Raw genomic sequence first — 20,436 nt, forward strand, 5'->3', positions numbered from 1 at the left:
ATATTCACATTTAATGTAAGATGCCAATTTCAGAATCTAACAATGAAGAGTGAAAGACTTGACTTATTGCATTCAGAGCTGAGAATGATGGTTATTAAGTGGGGTCCCAGTAAGTGACACTAGTTTAGGAAGACAAAGAAGCACATGGCCGGTTCTCTATATTTTTCAGCATTGCAGATCTGATAAAAATTTAGATCAAATCCAGCGAACATTTATTGGTAGCTACTGTGTACCAGACCTTAACTCCATGCTTTAAAATATATTATCATGTTTAAACCTTACAAAAATAAAGCTTTGTTTAAGTTAAAGTGAGGTTTTGTATTAAAGTATAATCAAGTAAACATGGTTATAAGTAGGGATTCTTTAAAAATCTTTCATTTCCTGCTCACTTGATAATTTAATTGTGAACCTAAAATGTTGACTATATGGTCATTTCCACAAAAACTTGTTTTTGATTCTTGAGTCTTACTCGGTGGTTCTCACTGAATGCAAATCGTTAGGACAGCATTAGTGTGCAAGATATATACTGGCTTTCATGGATGATTTAAGGAATTTAAGGAATGTACCAAATGTGCTTTCTTTAGAAATCGATCTCACTTAAGATGAGATACCAATAAAGAAGTAACTCTGTTAGCTGTCAAAACCAGCCTTGGGGTCAGACAACTTCATATACATTACATAGGATGCATGAACATATTCTGATGAATTTCTGTACTCTCCAAGCCCAGCTTAGTGCCTGGAATGAATTCAGTGCTCATTAAATCTTTATTCAACTAAACTAAACTGGAAGTCAACACTACTACTACCCACAATGGAGAAGAGCCACCTGCTCCATTGAAGCGATTGTTAGCCACATAGATGTTGTTGTGTATTCCTTAAGAGAAACCAACCAGATTCTTCAATGTATGTTGCGACAGAGCTGGCAGGAAGCCAGAATGCAAAGTGGTAGTTTAAATTTTTTTCAGGAAAAAGCAGAACAAAAGATGAAGCTGAAAGGTGGGTAGGGGTAGATAGATGTGGTCGGATTTAAACAAAGTAACAAAGACTGATGAAGCACAAATATAATGCCAAATGTTCAGATTTCTAGATGGCCAATATTACTATACTGAAATATGTTTCAGGACAACAAGAGATGACCAGGAAGTCATCATTCCCCTATGATCTTCACTAACCTGTCTTTAAATAGTGTTGGGCCCATGTTTTTAAAAGTCTTTAGGAAGAAATTGATGATCTACCTGTGGAATTTTAGAACTTCTTTTAGTGAAAGTAATCTTTCTACATACCTTCCAGTTTGTTGTCATTTTTACTCTTTAACACAAGTAAGTAGGTAAGTAGATAACTCATTCATACTGAATATTCATTAAAAGCCTAAGGGGAAAGGCACTATTCCAGGGCAGAGACTACAAAAGCAATGTAAAGTGATCAGGATTGCAATATTAGTGAATTGTGGAATAAGAACACATTTAACATCATTTGATTTTTTTCCTAGTTAAAAAATAAAAATTTAAAAATCAGAACATTCAAAGGCATGATTTATTTGAAAAATATATCTCCTTAGCTATTCCTTCATTGTATTGTCATGGCTGCAAACTAATGAAGGTTATATAGCCATAGTAGAACATTATCTCCTTTCTGGTAATGTTTGCTTGCCTGTTGCCCTATTTTTGTATATAATACTTTATGTGTTAGTTGATTCTTCAGAAAAAAAAAAATCAGTAAAATGCCATTGATTAACAATGCCCAGCCTACGTGTTTTGGTAAACTGAACCACTCTGCCTATTGCTAGTGTGGTAGACACTTTCTTATATAAGATTCTGAGCTAAAGGATATCAAGCATGTTTCTCTTTCTTTCAGGAAAAATGTAGGGAATAGAAAGGCAAGTGATTCACAATATAAAAAGGCAAAAAAAAATTAAAAAATAAAAAAAAACATTAAATTACTTGATGCATTAGCCATTTACAAGTATTCAGGAATAGCATATTGTCTGGTTTCAGGGACTTGAGAAAGGATGAAAATTAGTGCTCTATTATGTAGAGTTAAATGTGTTGCATTAATGTCTTAAAATAACTTGGATGATTATGTAAAAACCAGTTAAGTTTTTAAATACATGATAGAAAAATCTCAGTAAAGATTATTTTACCCTTCTCTTATTAGTCATAACACTTAGAAGATATTATTTAAAATAGATTAGCAATATACGAGTAGGTGAAAGAAAGCCAATCAGTGTGTTTTAAGCGGCTGCTTATTCAGAGCCCTTGGACATCCATTGTACCACAGTTATAAATGTACTTTCTAACTCTCATCCGGTGTAAAATAATTTGAGAATTAGTTAACAAAGGTTAAATCACATTTGGGACATTGAAAGGAAAATTGATGAGCAGATTGTTGATGGGTGATTCCATTCTCACAAAGAGAACATCCCATCAAAAGAAAGAAAGGCCTTTGCATTATTAAAAGCCTGTTCTGTAACACTGTTGGGAATTTGGTTGGGTCATGAATGCTGGCAGGTTGTCAGGGAAACAGAAATAATGCAACTGAATGCATAGTATTCTTGAAAAATGGTTTTAGCATTGCTACTCTTGATTGTCTAATGGCTGATCTGGAATTTTTAAAAGTAACATTAATGGATAGGAACCTTTTTTCCAGCTTAATTGTATATACCCCTCTGTTGATATAGTAGTAATAAAAATGTTTTTCTAGGGATAGAGTATTATACTTATAAAAGGAAAATATTTTTTTCACGACTGAGGTTTGAAGTTTGTGTTTTGATAACAGTATGTGCTATGTACATTTTTGGATAAGGTGTTACTGACCCACTGTGATCAAGTTCTCCAGCAGTTGTGTGAGGTTTTGTGTTAATTAGCCATATTCAAATTCCCATGACCCCTTTTTCTAATCACTGCTATTTAGAAAGAGTTCTGGGATCACTGTTTCTTAGAAAGAGGTCTGGGAGGATCTATCTCCACTATATTATCTCTAAGAAGAGCTTTCTGATAAAAGGATAGAACCCCCAATAGTGACCACAAATACGTGAAGACACTTAACTAATACTACTTTCTCATAAATACTTATAATGATTCAAATCTATAGAAATGTAAGAAAATGATGACATTGGGCCTTTTCTGCAAGAGGCTACAAACACCTGAAGTGGAAGTTAGCTATAAAATTATTGTTCATAATTTAGGGTTTGATCTTTTCAAAATAAAATCAATATTTTGACCATAAATGAATGTTTAAATTACGGGTTTAAGAACACTCACATGGGCTAAGAAAGCCTTGATGTTAAATTATAGCGCATTTTTTGCATATAGCACATTTATCTTGAGGCATACCTTCTTTTCCTTAGCTTGCACAAGCAAATGTTTAATATTTTTTTAGTACCTATACAATAAAAGTACTATCTTCATCTTATCCTAGCATTCAGGGCCCTGCATGATCTCCCCTCAAAATTATCCCGAGCCACTTTCCTCCAGTTTCCCCATGCTTATTTCTTCAGACACTCACTGCTCTTTTCCCAGCTACCCCACTTGCTATGTGATTCTGTGCAAGTCACTTCATCCCTGTGCCCTTTTGCTTTGTCTAGGACTTGGTCTAAATAATAGCAACTGATACACAAGGGCTTAGTAACTACCACCCAGTGTTTTTATTTTCATTCCCACCTCTGTGATGGACTCATGCTCCTTCTCCCACAAATGCCCCACAGCCTACTTGCCACCATGCAAACCTTGCCATACTTTTAAGTAATAATAGAACATTTTTAAAAAGTTTATTTATTTTGAGAGAAAGTGTGAGTGAGGGAGGGAGGGACAGAGAGAGAGGGAGATGGAGAATCCCAAGCAGGATCTGTCACTGTGGAGCCCCACGTGGGGCTGGAACCCATGAACTGTGAGATCATGACCTGAGCCAAAATCAGGAGTCAGATATTCATCTGACCGAGCCACTCAGGTGCCCCAATAGTAGAACATTTTTTATTTGACATTGTGTGCAAGAAATTCAAGACTGCATTTTTGATGCTAGTATTTATCAAGATGGTAAACTCACTGTATCTTAGTACTGCTTGTGATTTAGAAATAACATGCAGGGTTCCTCTGTGCTAGAAGAAAGGACAGGCCGAATGTCCCAAAGTAACTGTCAACAGCAATGTTTGATGGCAATGCTGGAGGGAAAATGACAAAGATGCGAGAAATGTTTTGAAAAGTGTGCCATTGTGATAATATAAAAACACCTCAGAATTACTTAGTATTAAAAGAATAAATAATGAATATTGTCTTTTAAGATTGATATCTTGTAGATACTGTGTAATTAAGAATTCTCTGTTGTACCTCAGCCCACATGTTATATCCATAGTATCTTTGATGCAATAGCCACAAACCCCACATTGTATCTGGAAGGTAGGATTTTCCCAAGGCCACACCTTCCAGTAGAAAATCTTTTATTTAGAGTATTGGTACTGGGAACATGATCTTGACTTCACCTGTTTTAATGTTTACAAACTTGTATGGCCTTTGAGTGATGTATTTTGGTTTCATACACACATATTTTCCCATTCAACTTGACTAAGAATATTTTTACTTGTTTCACCCTACCCCTTGCTGAAATTTAAGGGAGACTGTAGATTCTCCTAGTTGCTGTTCTTCTCGCAACTTCTCTATAGTCTAGTCCAAATATTTTTATACTGTGTTTGTTTAAATGTGAAAATAGTGCCTTTACACCCAGCCTAAGGGGATAGTTTCTCTAGAGAAGAACCTTTTCTCTCCTTTTTCACTGACTATAACAGATACTTATCTTTTATTGAGGGAACTAAATGAGCAGTTCATCAGCTAATCTCTCTCTTATATATCTATTTTGGTTTCTTCACAAACAAAATATTTTACAAGCCCAATAGCAGTAAAAGAAATTCCTGACCTCGCCTATTTTTGAAAGACTGGGAAGTTAAACTACACCCTATAGCAATCAGGCATCAAAATCATTTCTTTTCTACTTCAAAAGTGTGTATGTGGTTTTTTTAAACTGCTAATGAAAGCATTACAAAGATTAGCTTTTGAAGTGGTGAGCAGCTTTCATTTATTTTCCTTCTGGTATTCCCTCTGCCTCCAGCTAAAATTTAGAACCTTAAAAATGTTGCTCTTCGCTGCTAAATTCAGTTGATGTTCTATCAAAGTGCATTTGGATTATCAAAGCTTCGTTCTTATCTTGCAGCTCAGTATTCCTGAGAGAACACCAGTCAGGTTATCATCGACAAGTCTGTGTCTGGTACTTTCAAACTAGAATGCACTTTCTTCTCCACCACAAGCCTGCTTACCTGCGCTGGTTAACTCTCTCTCCACTTGTTGTGCAGGTAGATGGGTGCCCACACTGTGATGATAAGGGAGGCAGTGTTCACTTCCAAAAAGTGAAAGCACTGCTTTGCAGTTAATATAATGGGAGAGAGTCACACAGAAATTACCAGCAGGAAGAGATACATGATGAGATAAGTAGATTCGCAAAACTCAAATTTGGAAACATTTTTGCTGTATTATATTACCTAAAGAAGGAGGCTTAATTTTTTGCTGTTTTTAATTATTCCTGAAATGGAAAAAAAAAAACCCAAAACTGGACACTAGACATTCCAGTGATGATTTTATATCAATAGTCTTTCTCTTCCTGAATATCATAAATTAGCACCAGTGAAATTTGCTGTCATAGTATTTCAGAGATGTTATATTTTTCTGAATCCTTGTAGTTATTTGTTCCTGAATACCTGTGTAATTTGAGATTTCTCAGTCTTCTCCTCAAAAAAACAAAACCAAAAACAAAAACATACGGGCACATTAAATTTAATCATAGTATTGGTCTAATGTGATTTAATTCTCTCTTCCTCTGCATCAAATCGAATCTTGAGGTGGATTTGGAAACCACATGGTTTTACTTGGAGGCTTTGTTGATCCTTGAGTGTCCCGTTACAGTGATATTTATCCAAAGACTAGAATAGCCAACTGGGTTTTGGGATTCTATAATTTTCTGGGATTATGAGAAGATAGCTAAACTTATGTAAAGTAATGGGAGCAGAAGTCAACAACTTTAAAGGTCTAAGAACCTGGAAAGTCTAAAAGCACCTGGCATGAGCCCTGTGCTCAATGAGACTGGTGAAGTACGTGAAAGGTCCATGATTGGGCAGACGTTAGAAGAACCAGCAAGGTTAGCTGAATGTACTTTAAAGCAGAACTTGTTTGTGAAAGTCAGGGTCATTGGCTTTTCCTGAGTGGTTTCACAAGGCCTGAGCCTTGGTTGCATATGTCCTCTGAAGGGACAAGATTCGTGTGCTTCCTTGAATTGAGGACAGTGAAAATAGGATTTTAAGAGATCCCTTCATTTTATAATCTTGAAATCAACCACACTGAGCACACATTTCATGTTAATTAGGTGAAGCTAAAAGATGGTGTAATTTAGTGAGCTGGCCCACAATTCTGGCAATGTGAGAAATTTCATTTTTGATCACTGTAGATTCCAGCTTCTACCTGAAACTAACCAGGATACTTAGAGTGCATATTCTCAAAAGGAAATAGGGGACTCAAGAAGGACTGCATCTAGGTATTGACGTATTTAATAACTTTATGTTTTATATTATAAGATTTTAGGTAAAATACAAGAAATCACAGGATACAGAATCATGATTTTTAGAAAAATAAATTGATAATGAATTTTCAAGTCTCCTTCCTTCCCCCACCCGTTCTTCCCAAATACAACGCACACACATCCTTGTGTGCATGTGTGTGCATGCACATACCACATATGAATTCTGTCTATATCACAACTAGCTCAGATCATAGATTCAAAAGGCAATTTTTCTGATAGGATATTAATGAAATGCACCCAGGAAGTTTCCTGTTAATGAGTGGGTACATAAAATCTTGGCAACTTTATTTAGGACTGTGTACACATTGATACTTTCTAGTTTCATCAGAAGAAAGTTAACAGAAGAGTTCAGGGTTTTATAAATTGCTGTCCTTAGAATCAAGGGTGTTTTTTTTTTTTTTTTAATTTTTTTTTTCAACGTTTTTTATTTATTTTTGGGACAGAGAGAGACAGAGCATGAAGGGGGGAGGGGCAGAGAGAGAGGGAGACACAGAATCGGAAACAGGCTCCAGGCTCCGAGCCATCAGCCCAGAGCCTGACGCGGGGCTCCAACTCAGCCCAGAGCCTGATGCGGGGCTCGAACTCACGGACCGCGAGATCGTGACCTGGCTGAAGTCGGATGCTCAACCGACTGCGCCACCCAGGTGCCCCTAATCAAGGGTGTTTTAACTCTGTAACTCTGTGACAACTCTGACAATTTTAAATCGAAATCTCTTTTCAGATGAGTTTTCATGGTCATGGATAGTAGTTGGGAGCCTTTTTATTCTTATTGTCTGTTTCCTATGCAAAAAGGACATTCTTATAAAAAACCAAAATAAAAATTCTTTCAGAAATCTTAACATCTGTTGGGGCACCTGGTGGCTCAGTCAGTTATGTGTCCAACTCTTGATTTCAGCTCAGGTCATGATCTCACAGTTTGTGGGGCTCTGTGCTGACACAGCATGGAGCCTGCTTGAGATTCTCTCCCTCTCTCTCTGTTCCTCTCTCACTTGTGCTCTTAATAAACTTGAAAAAAAAACTTAAAAAAAAAGAAGTCTTAACATCTGTTGAAATTTTAATGTATTTACTTAATTGCATACTTATTTTAAAAATATAAACAAAGTTGCTAAATATTACCAATACAAATAATTTGAAATACCAGCACCTATAACTAAACCAATACATAGGTTCTATGGCAACACAGGATCATATTATTTTAATTACTGTGACTTTAGAAGACTACTTAATATGTGACAGGGCAATAGTCCTCCACAGTCTTCTACTTAAAATATCAAGGCCAATGCCAACTGTTTTTGCAATTACAGAATATTTTGCTTCATTACTGGGAGTGCCTTATGTTCATATATGTAAGTGTATACATATATATTTATATATGTTTATAATAATGAACTTGGTCTTTCATTTATTCACTTATTCTTTTACATCTTCATCTGGACTGGATGCATTTTTTCCTTAAGCCTACATATTTCATGTTTGGGTTGCTATCATTAATTGAGAAGTTTTTTGTATGTTTGTTTTTGCTTATAGTTAATCATTCACTTATTCCATTAACATCTACTAAGTGCCTTCCATAAATTGAGCATTTGATTGTAGAGAAGAGGCAATTCTTCTCTTAGCTTAGAAAAGTGATTGTTTTTTGTATATTAATTGTAAAACCTGTTCTTCGCTGAAATTACAACTTTTGGAAAACAATTCATTTTTGGCTGCCCCTTTAGGCTGTAATTTACCCATACTCCCACTTTCTACAAAATTATCTTTTTCCATTCTCTATTTCTTTCTATTGCCTGGTTGCAATGATACTTCCCAAACAACTATATTAGTAGATATCCTTACTTTGATAAGAATACTTCCTATTATTCATTACTCTGGCTTTTGATACACACACACACACACACACACACACACACACACACACACACATCCTCATCCTCACCCTCCCCTCTAGCTCATACATCTAAGTACAAGTATGTGTTTACGATCTGAATCAAGTATCCAAGTGTTGCTATGTTATAAGAGGTTGTTTGTTTTTTTTTTTTTAATCAGGTTCTTGTTGGCCACTTACTTATTAATACATGTAACTTACTAATAGATTTCCTCCTCTGCCAGTGCTTCTGCCTCATTATTAATATTAGTATGTATTTACTAAATATTTACCTAAGTCCAAATTCTAGGCTAAGCCATTGCTTGATTATATCAGTGAATGCTCCCCAGGCAACTATGATGTAGATGCGCTCAGAGACTCTGGAACCCCGATCGTGCCTTTGGCTCTATCTGACTTAAGCTTCCTGGATTCAAATTTTTTAAGTCTAGTTACCAGAAATAAGTCACTTAACATCTTTAATCTCGTGTTCTCATCTCTAAAAAGGAGATGAGGGAGGTATTTATTTTAACAACATAAAAATTAAATGATATAATGGAAGTGATTGCCATAGAAACTATTATTGGTGGTGGGTGGTAAAGATTAAGCATCTGTCGAGGGTCCTAGAGTCAAAGAGTGGAGAGAGGAATAGAGCCTGATTCCAGTGCTCACTGTTTTCTACTTTATGTTGACTATTACTGCTGGACTCCATTCCTAGTTTGCTATTTTGCATAAATTTTATTCATTTGAGTAGCTCACAATCAGGAGGATTTTTAATTGTGCACTAACAAGGCCACATTCTAAGAAGTCACTTGAATATACCTTTGATTCAGTTATTGTTATGGGAACATCCTCTCCTTTATTGTTGTTGAAATATCTATTGTGCTTTCTTTCACCTTTGATTCATGAGGGTAAGCACCACTCCTGTCAATATTAGCAACTGAATGGCTTATGCTTTTCATGGTAATTATCTGCATATCATCTATTGTGAGGACATTGCTGACTTTGGGATATAGAAATTGAAACAATAAAGTAGACTTCTGTCTTTTAACACTGTGTTGGATAAGCAGAAATCCTGAAAACTTAAGGCCAGATTGAGTTTGTTCAAACTAAATGCACATATTTGCATTTTGTTAATTTTATCCTGTTGACATTCTTATGGATTTGTTATCATTCAACATTTTAGCAGTGCTTTCCTGCTTTGAAATACAAACATTATTTCAAATAGATCCGTTTCATTCCAAGTAAATTGACGTAAAGATTTCACAGGTTTCCCTTACTATCTGAAAGTAGAGCATTCCTATGAAGCCTTTTGTAAGCTGAAATGATGGAAAGCGCTTTCCGAAAATTCACTTCATGCCAATTCTCTTTTACAGAAGACATACCTTCATCAGTTCGAAGTCACTGTACTAATGTAGGCCTTTCATAAAAGCGAAGGGGCATAACATGAACTTTCTTTGAGAAAGCAGGGGTTACTGTATGATAGCAGGATTCTCACACAGAGACATGGGACACGGAGGCTTTCTTTGTCCAGGAAGCAACTTTACTTGTGCTGGCACGGGTTCAGCGGTCTAAGACCCCAAAAAGGCTGAGCTCCCAGCTCAGCAGACTGTAGCCTTTTATGCGATTTCCACCTCTTTGTCTCCCACATATGGTGACACATAGAGTCTGATTGGACACAGTCCAAGTTACAGCGTGGTGTCAGAGCTATGCATATGTGTACAGGAGTTGATTGGGCCACGCAGCACTTTGCCTCCTTTTGTTCAGAGAAGGCCTGCAGCACATTCCTTAGGGAGAGGCTCTACCACAGTATCAGAGTTCAGAGGTTGAAAATTCCTATATTTGTTACTGGAGTTTGCTCACTTTACTGTTTTGTTATAAAACACAAGCTGGACAATAAAAACAATATTTTTTTACTGTTAGTAAAGAAGAGATGTTGGCTCTTATAGCGATACAGAGAATGGAAAACAAGCGAAAGAAAGCATTTATGTTTGCTTTCACAGTCTTCCAAATTGGGGTAAAGATGAAGTCATCGAAGTATAATGCTTTTAAACATAATTTAATAAAACTAAGGTAATTTTTAATCTATTCAGTGGGTGTTCATTGATGTGATTCTCCTAATGATTAACTTGTTTTCTGAAAATTGGCCTTTTTTAGCTGGCTAAATCATTTGCAAGAAGAAATAAGGTGTCCGTGCCTTTCCTCACTTGAATAAACTGGAAAAAACATATTACTACTACTCAATTCTAGATAAACTGGAATAATGAGTGGATTTCTTTGTTTTCACCATCTGAATGACATTTGGGAATCCCACAGTGATAATAAAAGGGACTGGTTTTTATTATACTGGTCTTACTATTAGAAAGGAAAGCTTGGATTCAAATTATGGCTTAATTAATTATACTGAGCCAGTGTGTTTGTTAAATGAAACAGAAAGACGCTTCACTTGTCCCCCAGTCTCTTCCTGTGCCCTTGCTTATGTGATCAATAGCACAGTGAGTCTCACCTGACCTGGTTGTTTGGATCCAGAATACAAAGAAACATGGTCAGAGAAACTTACAAGAATGGCACTTGGCAGAGGTATTAATACCTCTCCTGATTGAACATATGGTTCCTAAAGCTCTAGAGCATATGACAAAAGAACCACATTAATGTGTGACCAACAGTAGCTGGCCAGGGCTCCAAAATGTCACTGCATTAATTAGAAAATATAAGTCCAGTTAACTCATTTCCTCATTCTACTCTTACATAACTTGGGAGATGTAAATTGGTTTCAGTATTCACTTAACTCCTGGTAGGGGAAGAACAATCCATATATTGATCTCTGAAGAGTATACTTACTATCTTTCTATCCTGGCAAATCTAGTGGTATAACAATAGACCTCGCACTAATTTTGAGACTTGAAAGCAGCTGAAATTGGCAGTATTAGCTCATAGAAATATTTTGCGTAGTGTAGATCTAGTTAACAGGAATACATTGTATACGCTATTTTCTAAATTTTTAATCTTTTAAGATCCTATTGATAATCAGTGTAATTTTTTTAAATGAACTCAAATACCTCTAAAGTGTCCAAGTGAAATATAGAAAAACTATATTTTGGAAAAGGTTTTAAAGTCCTATCCATGCATGTTAGCCTTTTCTTTATGTGAGAGATCTCCCATATTCTTCTGGATGAATGAAAAATGCTATGGGAATGAAGTTAATTCCAAATAGAATGACTTTCTTTGATATATTTAGCACATGTAATAATTCCTTTATTCTGATGAATAATCAAACATTAAAAAGTGTTTGTTTATTTATTTATTTATTTATTTATTTATTTATTTAGAGAGAGATGGTGTGCAAACATAGGAGGAGAGAGGGGGAGAGGGATAGAGGGAGAGAGGAAAAATTTCCAACAGGATCTATGCTCAGCACAGAGCCTGATGTGGGTCTCCATCTACGTGAGGTCATGACCTGAGCTGAAATCAAGAGTTGGCCACTTAATGGACTGAGCCACCCAGGTGCCCCCTTCTTTTTTAAAAGTTTTTATTTATTTATTTATTTATTTATTTATTTATTTATTTATTTATTTATTTATTTCGTTTATTTAATTTGAGAGAGAGCGAGGGTGAATAAGAACTTGAACAGAAGAGGGGCAGAGAGAGAGGAAGAGAGAGAGAATCCCAAGCAGACTCCATGCAGAGCCTGATGTGGGGCCTGACCTCATGAACCGAACCATGAGATCATGACCTGAACTGGAATCAAGAGTGCGACACTTAACCTACTGAGCCATCTAGACACCCCTAAACATTTTTTAATGGAAGGATCTGTTTTTCCTCTATCCCTATTATAACATTAGGTAAATAGTTAAAGGGTATTTATTTGAAGAGGTGTTAATTTAGGAAATTTCCCAGCTGTCTGCAATCTACATTCTACCCTGTATGACAGCAACTATTCTAAAAATTTTATTTTCTATAGATAACAAGCCTCTTTATAAAGGTAAACAACAAAAAAAAGAAATTTGTTTTTAAGTTCACAATAAACAAGGTGTCCTATAGTCTTTTGGCAATCAAGATCCATTTGAGAATATTTAAAATAATACCTCTTAAAACCAGAACATGCTAAAATACCTTTCAGACCAAACAACTAGATGGTGGTTGAGATCATATGTTTTTAGAAATGTGGCAGGGTGCCTGGGTGGCTCAGTTGGTTGAGTGTCCAACTTCAGCTCAGGTCATGATCTCATGGTCCATGGGTTTGAGCCCTGCATCGGGCTTTCTGCTGACAGCTCAGAGCCTGGAGCCTGCTTCAGATTCTGTGTCTGCCTCTTTCTCTCTGCCATTCCTCTTCTCACTCTCTGTCTGTGTCTCTCGCTCAAAAATAAATAAACATAAGAAATTTTTAGAAATGTGGCTTTTAAATATTACAGAGTTTGAAGATGATTTTTTAGCAGGCTGTCTTATATTCCTCAAATGTTCAACTCTTAGACAAATCTATTTTGAGATCGTATTGGACACTGATATAAGGAGGAATGAGGTGTTCTTTATTAGGAGACAATGCGTGTGGGGTTTGTATAACCATGGATCATACACATCATTAAACACTGACTTCCCTGGCAAATTGAAAAGTGTTCTAGTTGTAATCCTCTAGTGAGTCACCATGGTTATGGTAGGAAGAGACTTGGATTGGTGATTCAAACGCTGTTTTTGGTCTTTTTTCTGCTACCTGTGACCCTTAGGAAATTACTTAACATTTTTTAGCCTTGGTATCTTACACTACAATGGAAGAAGTTATGTCTCCAGGGCTCCTTGTAAAATGTTCAGATTCTGATGTTGCAGTTACTCATTATTACTTACTAGGCTTTTGCAAGATGACCCAGCTATTTTAAATAGTTACCATTTATGATGGAATTAGTTTTAGAACCAAAGCAAAAGTAGTCATTTTAAACCATAGCAAAGTTCTAAGGCTTCTGCGAAAGAAGGCAGTAAAATTTCCCAAATATTAAAAGTTATAGAAGGGGTTTCCACAGACATTGGGTTGGGATTACTCCAAACTATACCCTCATTGCTCTCCCATCTCAGAAAATGTCCATTTTCTCTCAGAACCATCAGGAGCTGCCTTTTGAAGTACTTTCTCCCTTCGGTAACTGCTGCCACTCTGTCAGTATTGGAGCTGTGAGTGACCAGTCCTGAAGACTGGAAGTTCCCTCTGATTGCTGGAGCCATTCTTCTCAGTGCTGTGATTCTGTATATACTGCCAGGCCTTCGGGCCCCTTTAGGGCTCTCTCAGTGCTCTTTCCTCATTCCCTGTGCATTATACAAGGTCATGCACCTAGACAGAATTTAAATGGTATTTTTTGACCTCCTACTTTGCAGGTCAATTGCTTTGGCAGAATACTAACCTTTCTCCTGAGTGCTGATCAGTTATCTGTATTTTCTGCAACATCTTCAATTATCATTGAAAGATTGTTAAGGGTGGAATTTCCTTACCTGCGATAAACAAAATTAGGAGAAACATCCTTTTAATCGGTAAAGTTAAAGTAGAGTACACATAATCACTGTAAGGAAAAGAAGTGTTTCAGTCTTCACCCCACCTTGACTCTCTCCAGCAGACTAAACTGGGTGTTCTGATTCCTTGGAAGAGTATTAGCTTTATCTCTGTGCCTGGAATTATCCAGTAGAGATAATGTTGTAGGCTCATCAAAAAGCTGTCTCTCCATTAATGGAGTTCTCTCTTCTATGGCACTATTCAGTTTTATATATAGTTATTTCTTTCAGTCAAAACCATTCTCTATGTTTCTGATTTGTTGTTATTGTCATTGTTCTGCTCTGGTCTGCTATCCTCTCTTGAGTATCACTGGAGCTAAATAAATACTAGTTGAATGGATGAGTGGGTGAATGAAAGAATGCATGCCTTCTTGCCATAGAAATACAACCCACAAAGTCATTCATGTAGTGGAATTCATGTAGTGACACATAAAGAGATAAGAACTTCTTGAATTTACATTTATAGTTAATAAACGCACACATAGAGAGAGGAAATCTTTACAGATGTGGCTATAAATACAGTTTTTAATCTCTTATTTAGAAAACAATTTGTGTCTACCCTTGTTTAAGAGATCATCGAAATCCTCAAAATTAAGCACTTAATGCTCATCAAATAAGAAAACAAGGCTGTAGCCTAGTAACCTTTGTCTGCATCAGAGGATTAGGAATGAAGCTAAGTGGTGATTCATGGAGATGGTGATTATGTGTTTCAGCTTATTTCAATGCATAAGTGACATGTAAACCATGTTCTATAATTTGAAATTGATACATTCTGGTTTTAAAAGGTTATAAACAGTAATCCTTATCAATCTTTGACCCTTTCAGTAAATATCCAATGTTTAACTTAATAGTTTAATGGTCTTCTTATATAAGAAACATGTGTGAGTTTAAATTGAAATAATTATGAAATCTACAAATCTGGCTTAAGAAATGGGTCTGTCTAGAAATTGAAACTTGTCTTTTGTGAGTCTTTGGTTTAACCATCAAATAGACTAAATTAACTTAATTTGTAGACATTCTAATAATACCCAGTTGCAAAGAAAGAAAAGAAGAGAATGTATTTCATATTTTATTTCTGCAGGCTTTCAGGAATTTACATTTGATAGTAGGTCTAAAAAAACTTGATTTCAATTGAGATCTTAAATCTATTATAGTGAATTTATTTTCTTAAAAACTAATCAATCTTTTTACACATATGTGGAGTATCCTAATACACAAATACTACCTTTTTTTTAAAAGTTTATTTATTCATTTGGAGAGAGACAGAGCAAGTTGGGGAGGGGTGGAGAGCAAGGGAGAGAGAAAGAATCCCAAAGCAGGGCTCAAACTCACTAAACGTGAAACCATGATCTGAGCCGAAACCAAGATTCAGATGCTTAACTGACTGAGCTACCCAGGTGCCCCTTCCTTCCTTCCTTTCTTTCTTTCTTTCTTTCTTTCTTTCTTTCTTTCTTTCTTTCTTTCTTTTTTATGTTTATTTATTTTTGAAAGAGAGAGAGTGACACAGATCACAGCTGGGGAGGGGCAGAGAGAGAGGGAGACACAGAATCCAAAGTAGCTCTAGGCTCTAGGCTGTCAGCACAGAGCCCGACATGGGGCTCAGTCTCATGAACCTTGAGATAATGATCTGAGCCAAAGTCGGACACTTAACTGACTGAGTCACCCAGGCACCCCAATATCTTTCTTTTTTAAGAGATTTAAAAGAGGGATGCCTGGGTGGCTCAGTTGGTTAAATGTCCGACTTGGGCTCAGGTCATGATCTATGGTTTGTGAGTTCAAGCCCTGTGTCTGGCTCTGGGCTAACAGCTCGGAGCCTGGAGCCTCCTTCAGATTCTGTGTCTCATCCTCTCTCTGCTCCTCCCATGCTCATGCTCTGTCTCTCTCTGTCTCTCAATAATAAATAAACGTTAAAAATTTTTAAAGAGATTTAAAAGAAAAATTATCTTACCTAGCTTGTCAGTTCAGTTACCTGAATCATTGGAGAAAATCATGCTATTACAGATTGTATTCCCAGAATACTAGAGTTCCACCCAAAACGGATTTCATAAAGAGGTAATGTTTGTAAATAAGTACTGTCACTACTTCTTGGAGAGTAGTATTGCATATTAGCCCATTTAACACATATGTAGCCTCCCCCATTATCAACATCCCTCATCAGAGTGGTACATTTGTTACAACTGATTGACATGTCATATAATCTTCCAAAGACCATAGTTTACCTTAGGGTTCCCTCTTGATGGTGTACATCTTATATGGGTCTGGACAAATGTATAATGACATGTCCATCATTATGATATCATAAAATGTATTTTCACTGCCCTAAAAAACAGAAGAGTGTTTTTTTTATTCAACTGTGTGTCATGAACACAGCTTCCAAGTAAGTATTTTATGGAGAAAGAGAAAGAAGAAAAGAAAGGAGAGAGGAAAGATAGGGGTGCCTGGGTGGCTCAGTCAATTAAGCATCCCACTTCAGCTCAGGTCATGATCTCACAGTTCGTGGGTTCGAGCCCCACATTGGTCTCTGTGATGACAGCTCAGAGCCTTGGATCCTGCTTTGGATTCTGTGTCTCCATCTCTTTCTGCTCCTCCCCCACTCACACACTCTCTCTCAAAGATAAATAATTATCAAAAAAAGAAAGGAAGGAAGGAAGGAAGGAAGAAAGAAAGAAAAAGAAAAAGAAAGAAGGAAAAAAAGAAAGAAAGAAAGGAGAGAGGAAAGAAATAGAGGTCAAAGTAATATGTGGGTCAGGTAGTCACTGAACCAAGACATAAATTTCAAACCCTGTCGATAGCAGTGCTTCTCAAGACATCCCTGAGCTAGCGGCATGAGAATCCCCTGGGATCTTGTTAAAAATGCAAAATCCCAGACTTACTGAATCTAACTGAGGGTGGTGCCCAGCAACCTGAGCTTTAATCAGGTTGCCCACGTGGTTCTGAGGAATACTGAATGTTGGAAACCATGAGTCTACAGGTGCAATGCTATGAAAAAAGATTCCGCTACCTGAGCATGGGAATGCAGGCTTTGAGCTTTTAAGTCTCTGCATGCGATAAGTGGGTTCTACAGCCTGATCTATGAAGTGCTTGCTGAAAAGCTGTCAACGAGTAGAGTAGGGTAGTTCTGTGGTGTCTGTCATGATGACAGGGTGCATCAAGCTATTCAGAATGCCATTTCTGCTTTATAAAAGCTCAGTCTATATGTCAGATAAGAGCACTTGTGACCAATCTTAAATTTGGAGTGAAAGGCCAATACCTGCACTCCTTCTGTTACCTCATACGATACTTTCTAGTTAACCATTTACAATCTGATTATTGTCATGGAAGACCTTCAGGTAAATCTAATTTGTGGGGTGGGAGGTCTTTGCATTTGCCTTGTGACTTGTTTTCCTTCTCACAGGACTGTGGCCACACTACTCAATGTGGAGCCTCTCAGATCTCTGCCCTTTCCTAAAATTAGGCTGTACTTGTAACAACTGACTATATAGATCATCCACAGACCCCATGTGTAGGCTCCAAAAGTGAAAATCAATCTATGCCTGCTTTTCATGTATCTACAGTATTGTGGGGAGAGTAAAATAAAATAACAGAGTGGGAAAAATGTACTCCATAAATGTGTAGTTAGAGCAAACTGCATGATCTTAGTGAGGTTAAGAGAGTTGTCATGGGCCCCACATTCTCATGCAAGAAAGCAATGTGAGAAATAGTGCTTCTTCTCTGGCTACCAGGCTCTGCTGTAAATCCAGGCAATCCATTTGTCATCCACCCTTAAAGACTCAGTGAGTAATACCAGCCCTGGCGCCCAAGATATTTTGGATAGTGACCAATTTCTTCTTTAAGTAGAGTGCAGGAGCAATGTGTATAATACCCAGCTAATTCTTGGCACTGAATTTAACAAGGATAAAGAGAGTGAATACCTTTGATTGGTCTGTCTCTTGGCATTTAGCAATATTTACCTTCTTGCTACATGAATCAAAGCAGTGGCTTACCTAAGAAGGGGTGTTCCTTCTAGACCTCAGAACATCTCTCAGTTCTTGAGATCCCAGGCCCATGGATCTAGTTCTTATTAAGTCTAGCTGGACTTTGTGCTTTGAATGTGTTTGATCACTTTCAGAGCGATATGGCCATGGATTTCAGTTATCAATTATATTGCTTTAGACTTGGGCTTTATTGGTAGCTTTGTAGGCTTGAACATCAGACTTTTTGACACCCTTGTCTCAGTAGCTTCCAGTGTCGTCTTCTGACTCCCCTGGCCCCTGTTGGAGCACTTCTACACTGTCTGTCTATGGATACTTAATTTTTGCTTCTGTAAGGAGATATTTTCCAAGATACTCTAAAGAATATTAAGCCACACTCTGATTGTAGGAATCAAACGTTTTTTTGTGGCCTCTACTAAGTTCTTATTCTTGCCTCTTATAATATCAAGCAAACCTGATGCTTTAATTGCCTCTTTTGCAGACTTGAAGAAAATTCCTTTTATATACTATTCCTATTGTTCAGAGATTACTACTATTTGGGTTGTTTTCCTATCACTTTTTTCTGTGTACAAATTCACATACTGTGTATATTTAAATATGATATTCATATTTGTATTCCCTTTTCTTAATATTATGCATTGTGTGTTTTCTCATATTGAATCTTGATGGATAGATTTTCAATATCTATTATCTCCACTGTATGGATGCACTTCAGTGTTAACTGATGTTCCTAATGATGTCTCTAAAGTGCAGTGTGAGCCTGAAGAATCTGGTGAATCATTGAAGAAAGATTAGACTATATTTAGTAATATTTGTGTTTATAATCTATTTATTTTTAAATTGCAAGTTCATACCTAGTATAAGTCATACTACATACGCTAAGTAGTGTATTTAAATAGTATATGGTTGGGGCGCCTGGGTGGCTTAGTCCGTTAAGCGTCCGACTTCAGCTCAGGTCATGATCTTGCGGTTTGTGAGTTCGAGCCCTGTGTCGGGCTCTGTGCTGACAGCTCAGAGCCTGGAGCCTGCTTCAGATTCTGTGTCTCTCCATCTCTCAGCCCCTACCCTGCTCATGCTCTGTGTCTCTCTCTCAATAATAAATGAATGCTAAAAAAATTTTAAATAGCATATGGTTATATTGTTTGGTTATCGAATATGCAGTAAGAGACTTGGCAGAATCATCATTTACCATCAGTGGTCAAAACATTATGTAGATTTCTGCAGGTTTAGTGAATGGTTGGATTATAAATGTTTCAAAGATAAATGTTTAACAATAATAGGCACAAGTCATTTTTAAATAACATTAAACATTTTTTTTAGGTTTATTTATTTTGAGAAAGAGGGCATACAAGCAGGGAGGAGCAGAGAGAAAGGGAGAGAGAGAGAATCCCAAGCAGGCTCCATGCTGTCAGAGCAGAACCTGACAACAGGCTCGATCCCACAAACCATGAGATCCTGACCTAAGCCAAAATCAAGAATTAGGAGCTTAACTGATTGAGTCACCCAGGCACCCCAAACATTAAACAGTTTTTGAGTAACATGAAGCATTAAACACTTTTGAAACCTTTATAATTCCAGAAGATAAAGTGATTTTCACTAAAAAAATATTGAGATTGATTAGAGCTATTGCAAAGAAATTTTACAGAGCAAATCTTTGCATTGATGATATAGACAAGAAAATTTGACAGTTTAAAACTGTAGTACTTAGTTCACTGTTACTTTGCAGAAAAAAACTAAAGCAAGTAAGTAAAGTATACACACTAAATATAGATGTCTACTAAGTACTTAAGTTCTCAATAAAAGTCATGAATTTTCATTAGGTTATAAAGAAAAGAAGAAATAGGAGATTGTATTAAGGTAGTAGTAAGAACACTAAGACTGTTAGCTGTCTAGAACTTAGAAAAGCCTCAAAAGCAAGATCAGAAAAGATGTGACAAATATTCAGATTAGATTTATGTGCTCTTTTATGGCTGAAGAATACAAAGTTTTATGTCTTTCCCAACTTATGCCAAAAAGAGCTCTAAGTGAAGAAAAATGGAGTGCTTATTCAAAATACTGTATAAAAGAAACTGACTTATAGTTTGAATACTTGAGTTTTTCATAAAAGAATAGATCGACCCTTTCATTCAGTCCTTACTCATTAATTTTTTTAAGTTTATTTTTGAGAGAGAACGAGTGAGTGGGGGAGGTGCAGAAAGAGAGAGAAGGAGAGAATCCCAAGCACGCTCTACACTGTCAGTGTAGAGCCTGATGTGTGGCTGGAACTCACAAACTTTGAGATCGTGACCTGAGCTAAAATCAAGAGTCTGATCCTTAACCTACTGAGACACCCAGGCTCCCCTCATTTTTATAATTCTAATGGGCCTACCTTCCATTGCCAGTTTGTCTTTGGTTCATTTACATCATGGCACTTAGAAATTCATCGAGAAGTGTTGAAAAGCTATGAAAAAGGTATAGGAGGAA

At 36.7% G+C, this 20,436-nt stretch overlaps 1 protein-coding gene across 3 annotated transcripts in view; it reads left to right on the forward strand.

The window, feature by feature from the left end:
• The window catches only part of NKAIN2 (sodium/potassium transporting ATPase interacting 2), a 980,716-nt gene that overhangs the window by 226,551 nt on the left and 733,729 nt on the right, over nt 1-20,436 (forward strand). The gene's annotated exons all lie outside the window — the stretch shown is intronic.

The sequence above is a fragment of the Panthera leo genome, chromosome B2 (assembly GCF_018350215.1).
Source record: "Panthera leo isolate Ple1 chromosome B2, P.leo_Ple1_pat1.1, whole genome shotgun sequence".
Lineage (NCBI taxonomy): Eukaryota > Metazoa > Chordata > Mammalia > Carnivora > Felidae > Panthera > Panthera leo.